The sequence below is a fragment of the Pipra filicauda genome, unplaced genomic scaffold, assembly GCF_003945595.2.
Source record: "Pipra filicauda isolate LSUMZ 115617 unplaced genomic scaffold, ASM394559v2 scaffold19_size4547281_pilon, whole genome shotgun sequence".
Taxonomy (NCBI): domain Eukaryota; kingdom Metazoa; phylum Chordata; class Aves; order Passeriformes; family Pipridae; genus Pipra; species Pipra filicauda.
This window is the reverse complement of record NW_024104309.1, coordinates 753,665-759,667: the sequence shown is the minus strand read 5'-3', so window position 1 is coordinate 759,667 and position 6,003 is coordinate 753,665.

Genomic DNA, 6,003 nt, shown 5'->3' with positions numbered 1-6,003 from the left:
TGAGGATGGAGCTCTGATAAGCAGTTTGTTTTTATATGTGTAGTGGCCCTCAGTATCTACAGTGTTTTATGTTCTGTAATTGGCAAATATTTCAGAATAATGACTCACTTAAGCAGTTCTTACCCTTTAACACTTACTCTTTTATCTAGAAATAAAATAATCAGATGGATAATACAGTTTTCAACAATGAACCTGACCAAACACTCTTGATTGCAGTTTGTCTTTGTGGACTGGTTTTCATTTCTTTTTCCTTTTCAGAGAGGAATATTCATTTTACTCTTCTGAGTAAAAGGCGTAGAAATTTTATGGTCCTTACTTACAAAAAAATAACAATGTGACACTGCCTCAATCATTTGACTTTGCTTTTATTTATTCTACTTGTAAAATACAATTATTTGTAATTTTAGGAACTAATTATATGTTGTAGTGCAACTTCTACTTGAATAGGAGGATTCAAATTTTAAAGGATTCCAGCAAGTATGCAGTTCTGTATGTAGGGGATAATTATGGGGGTAATTCTGAAACTGAGTTACTCAATTACAAGACAGTTAGAAATGATGGGCCTATTATTTCATACTATTTAAGCAAGATATCCATCAGAGACATCACTTGTAAAACATGTAAGTTGTTTGATCTTTTCAGCATTTATTCTATATTAATAGACAAAATAAGAAGTTATAGATTCATAGGCTCATAATGAATTTTCACTTTCTATCACAGTTTTAATTTACCTTGTCTGAAACTTAAGATTTAAGGAAAAGACTTAAGAAAACAGGTTTGAAGCATTGACTTCAATATATCAGTGAAAAAGTATTACAATAAAACTTCTTCCCACCATTTTTGCTGTAAACTCAAACTGAAGCTTATTAATTTTCTTCATTTTGTTCAAGCTCTTAGGCCAATAATTTAGATTTAGTCCTACTAAGACTATTTTTAAAATATCAAAAGCTGATTTTTTTATGCTATTATATAAATAGTTTTTACAAATTTTTGTGTGCCTTGTCTCAGAATCCCTTCTCTCACTTGGCCATCATAGAGAACTTTCATTCTAATTTATAATTCAAAGAGATTCAGATATCAGTAACTGTTCCTCTTTAATTCTCCCACGCAACTATCTTCATATTTTGTGTGTAAGGGTAACATCATCTATTGTTAAAGTTCTGCAGCGGGAGAGAAACTTTTACAGGAGCCTGTTTACAACAGCTTCTTGTCTTACCAAGCTTTATTTTGGGACTGAAGTTTCCTGTCCTGTGTGAAGGAAGATGTTAAGGCCAAAGATTTGGGGTAAGGAACTAGAACTGGCATGATAAACATAAGAATCAGGGGCTGGGATTTGGTAGTTGAAGAGAACAGGGCTGGGATGAAGAGATGGGAGTAGGAAAGAGGCAAACTGAAAGGACAAGGCAAAGAGGATCAGTCTTTGGGGTAACAGGGAATCCCTGCTCTGCCTGGGAAGCTTGGAACACAACCCAAGTTTCCTGCTTGTCCCTCTTCCTTTGCTATCAGCAAGTATCTTTAATTCCTATGGGAAAATGTATGATTCAGTGAGTTCTCTCTCACATATATGATGACAGTGACCTATTTATTTCATCAATTCATGTGGCAAAATTCCATGTGATGGTCTGAAATATTTCGGATGACTCATGTTGTTGCAAATATGAAATTTTGCTCGTTTCCTCCATTTGTTTTCAAATGTACAAAATCACATTGAAAGAATATTAGGTTACTTAGAATTTACACTTGCCAGACTTGGAGCTAATAACATGATCATACTCTATTTTTTGAGAGATTTCATCTCCTTCGGCAATGGAGTTTTTAAGGATTTTATTTTGTTACTCTTTTTAAATGCCTGGTCAAAAGCTTATCAACTGCATGTTAACCATACCTACTGGGAATACAGAATTGTTTCAGCCATGGTATTTGGTAATACTTCTGATTGCTTCACAGATACTAATTCATTTGTCCAGTCCCCTGTGATATGAGGACTTTTCATTCCTGATATTGTTGTGTTAGTCACAAGCAAGGACATGCCTTTCTGAGCAATTGTTTTCTTGACAGAGTTTCAGTTTTATTTTCTAGCTGCAAAAGATCAATTTTATTCCTCTTTTTAGGTGCTGAAAGTGAGTTTGTTTTCCACCTTTGGAGCACTACTAGATTTGGGGATACTGTAAAGAAAATCAGTTTCTTTGGCTGAAATTAGAAAGCCTTATTCCTTTTCAAAATCATTTTTACTTCAGTGGTGGAAAGGAGGACCAGCTGTCCAACACAAACAACTAAGCCAAAGGAAAAATAAAAGTTATATTCTTATTAAGAACACCTTGCATAGCCTATTCTTTGATCAGATGGTTCAGAACATGAAATGAATATAGACTCCAAACAATATCTGATGGTTACATGGTTTGTGTGTCTTTGAGACACCACAGGTCTTTCAACTCAACTACGTTTGCACAATAGTTATTAAAATGCAACTGAGGCACATGATTGGTACTTCTTAACCTTATCCATCCCTCAGTATCAGAGCCCCTGATTCCCATGCACTCTGTAATTAATGGAATCACTCTCAGTGCCACACTAGGCCTTTTGAAGCTGGGCCAGGTGAGCTGTTGGTCAGGTCTCCACCTCATCAGTCCTGCTTCGGTGAAATGCTCACCAGTCACATCTCAGATGAATGGTTCATTTGATCTCTTATAATCAAATATTCTCTCAGGAATTGAATGAAGCTGTAGCTATATTGTATCTTCTCACCATTCTACCTGGAATTCACACCAGGATTTTGACAGAAATTGTTTCTGTGTTGCTACTGAAGTGGAATGTATCAGTGCAGCTCACTGTCAGACATGATGAACATCTCAACAGAAGCAGTCAAAGCAGAATCAAGCTAAATTAGCCTAATTTACAGTAGCATTGCTGTTTGTCTTATGGAAGGGAATGTAATTACTTCATTTGTTGCTGTCTGTTTCTCACTTTAACTGCTGCCAAATTATTCAGATTTACCTGGTAGCTTCCTTTCTCCTGTTGGATTAGCTGAAGGTGATAGACACATCTGTACAGACTTGGAAGGAGAAGATTAAATTCTGTCCTTTGCTTTTCATTAACTTCTTTCATGCTTTTGGGAAAATGGTGTCACTGACATGCTTAATTGCTTCATCTATAGGATCAATATCAAGCCCTTTTTCATGATGCTCTGAGGTTTCTGTAAGTTACAGTAAAAGAATATAATTATTACTGTATTTGACTAAAAATGTTCCACTTTTACCATCCTTATTATTACTTTAGTTCCTCCATCAGTAACAAACATTCCTGTTTTCATCTCACTGAAAATTTTCATGTTTTGTTTTGAACCTCATTACATTCAGTACAGATTAAATTTAGAATAAGGTACAGAATGCTTCCATCTTACACACACACAGCTTTGTAAACATATATATGTGGCATGAAACCACTTTGCTTCAGCACCAGTGCCATAACTCTGAGCTGTGAGTGCACACATATGAATGTGATTCTACATGCTTCTTTTTATTATTTGACTTTAAATCAGCATTTGTACCAAAGTAAAGAAAGACAAGAATGAAAGAAGGTGGAATTTCAATAATTCTTTTATTTGCTACACTGGTTGCTATTTTATAATTGCATTGCATTTTAAATTTCACATTCAAAATGTTCAGGCTGAGACACAGGCACTACACTGCCTATTCCAATGGAAATTTGAATTTTTATCTCATTATAGATCTAAAATTCAGAATTCTTATCACACTAGACATTTTTACATTAGAAACTCCCACTCTAAATTCTAATCTCTTTTCTGTTTCAGAAGAATGCCTATAGGAAATCTGTAAGGGTTTTATATTACTGTAATTTGTTCTCAGGAGATCTGAGATCTTGTTTAAAAAAAAAAGGAAGAAAAAGATGCAAGAACTGTGGTTGTATAAACAATTACAGCCAACATCCTATATAAAGCCAAACACAAATGGTAATCCTCCTGACCTTTAAGGCTTTCCACATCATTTCTTGGGTGTAGAAATTTTGAAAGCCTAACTATACTACAAAAGTAGCCCTTATATCTGGAAATTCTCCACGGTTTTGGGCAGAGTGTGAATGAGATGGTTCTGTGAGGAGCAGGGAGTTGGACTCCATGATTTTATGGGTCCCTTCCAACTAGAGATATTCTGTGGTTTTATGATATTAAGTGTCAAGAAATCTGAGGGCTTTCTTTCAAAATAATGCAGCGTCATCTCATCTCAGTGCTTGTATTTAAGTCTTGCACCAATTATTATAATAACAATTTTAAAAGTAGTCATCTCCCACACGAGAATGGAAAAGGAAGACAAATACCAAGGGTGCTGGTTCCCTGCTACAGCCTATGCAAAAGCAAACCTGGCCTGACAGGGGGGAGAGTGCTGAGCATTCCTTGCTTTTCTGGGAAAAATGAATGTGTTACTGTCTGTTCCTTTTAGAAAACAAACCATTCAGCTCATAAATCAGGAGCTGAAATGTATTTAGAGCAGTGGTAACCAAATCAGTCCCCTGCCATGAGGTCACTTTTTGATGAGTCACCATCGAGTCCCAGAGACGTCATCCTGCTCTTCCCAACAGGTAATTAATGCAAGCAGGAAAGGGGACCAGTAAATGGAATATGTAATTATGAGAGTTGGTGTATATATTGAGGGGGGGTTAACTTATTTTGGAAGCTCCTAAAGTACATGAACAAAGACTGGTAACCAAACTGCATCGACAGTGACGTGCTAGAAGCACAAGAGACTTTTTTCAAGTGGTTTTTACTTCATTATTCCCTGGTTACTGTGGCTCAAGATGAGTTTGGTTCCTGAGAACAGCTGATTTCCTGCATTTCTGACATTCAAGCCAACAGAGATGTACAAGAAATCGAGTTTATAACTGGCTGTTAGTAATGTAATACACACAAAAAAGCCAGATCTCTATAGATGCTAAACCTCTGGTCCTTCCAGCACATCTGTGTAGCTGTTGCTGGTACACAGCATGGTTTGTTTCTTGATTTATGACTTCTGTTCATATTATATGCTATATTTTAAGAACCAGTCTCCACATAGGATGTTATTTTATTCACTCATTAGTCCACTCACAAATATTTTGCGTAGTATTCTCAACTCCATTAAATGAGAGGAAAATAGGATTATAGACTGATTAATTCATATGCTTAGTATCAGAAAAGAGGCATTTACAGTGCAGGGAGCCAAGTCCAACACTGATAGCACTCAGTGTGAACACCAAATGATGCAGACATCTGCAGCAGGTTTTTCCCATGCAGTGCTTTAGTGCACACAAAATGCTTTTGGAAGGAGGAATAAAATGATGTTGCCTTTGACAAAGCACTGGGTCTCCAAAAGGGAGTTCAGAGTACAGCTTTTTTGGAAGGACCAGGTGCATTTCAGCCCAGTAGATGGGATTTTGAACAAGAATTCTTCAGGAGGACTTTCAATAAATATTGAAGTGCTTAGATATTATGTTTTGCAGAATATAAAATAAACACAGACAAGTATTCCCTGTGAGACTGGGATGCACAGTGGACTTGGGTATGTTTGTTCACTGATTTTGCCATCTGTAGCAGTTACTGAGTTTGTGTATTGGGTACAGAACTTAAGGAGGAGCATATCTTAGGACAGACTCAAGAAAGATTTTTTTCAGAGAGATTTTCAGAGATATTCAGTTGTCCTTGATACTAGGCTACTGAATTTCTGCTATGTTGGTGGAATGCTTTTTCTAGCAGAAGCACAGGAGGGTGAGGCTCATCTTTTGAGTTTTACAGCACAAAAGTATGGCCAGAATTATTCCACCACATAAAAGTAGTCCATTGTGCTAAAATCTAATCTAATCCTGGCACCAAATGATCCTCTTCCATCCTGACAAGATTCCCCTTTCAAAACATTGCCAACAAAGGGACCCTAAATATCTCTTTTATCCTTTGTTGTCCTGCTGTTAATAGAGAAAGGGAGAAAATCAACACTGATTATGAACTAAACCAGAAGA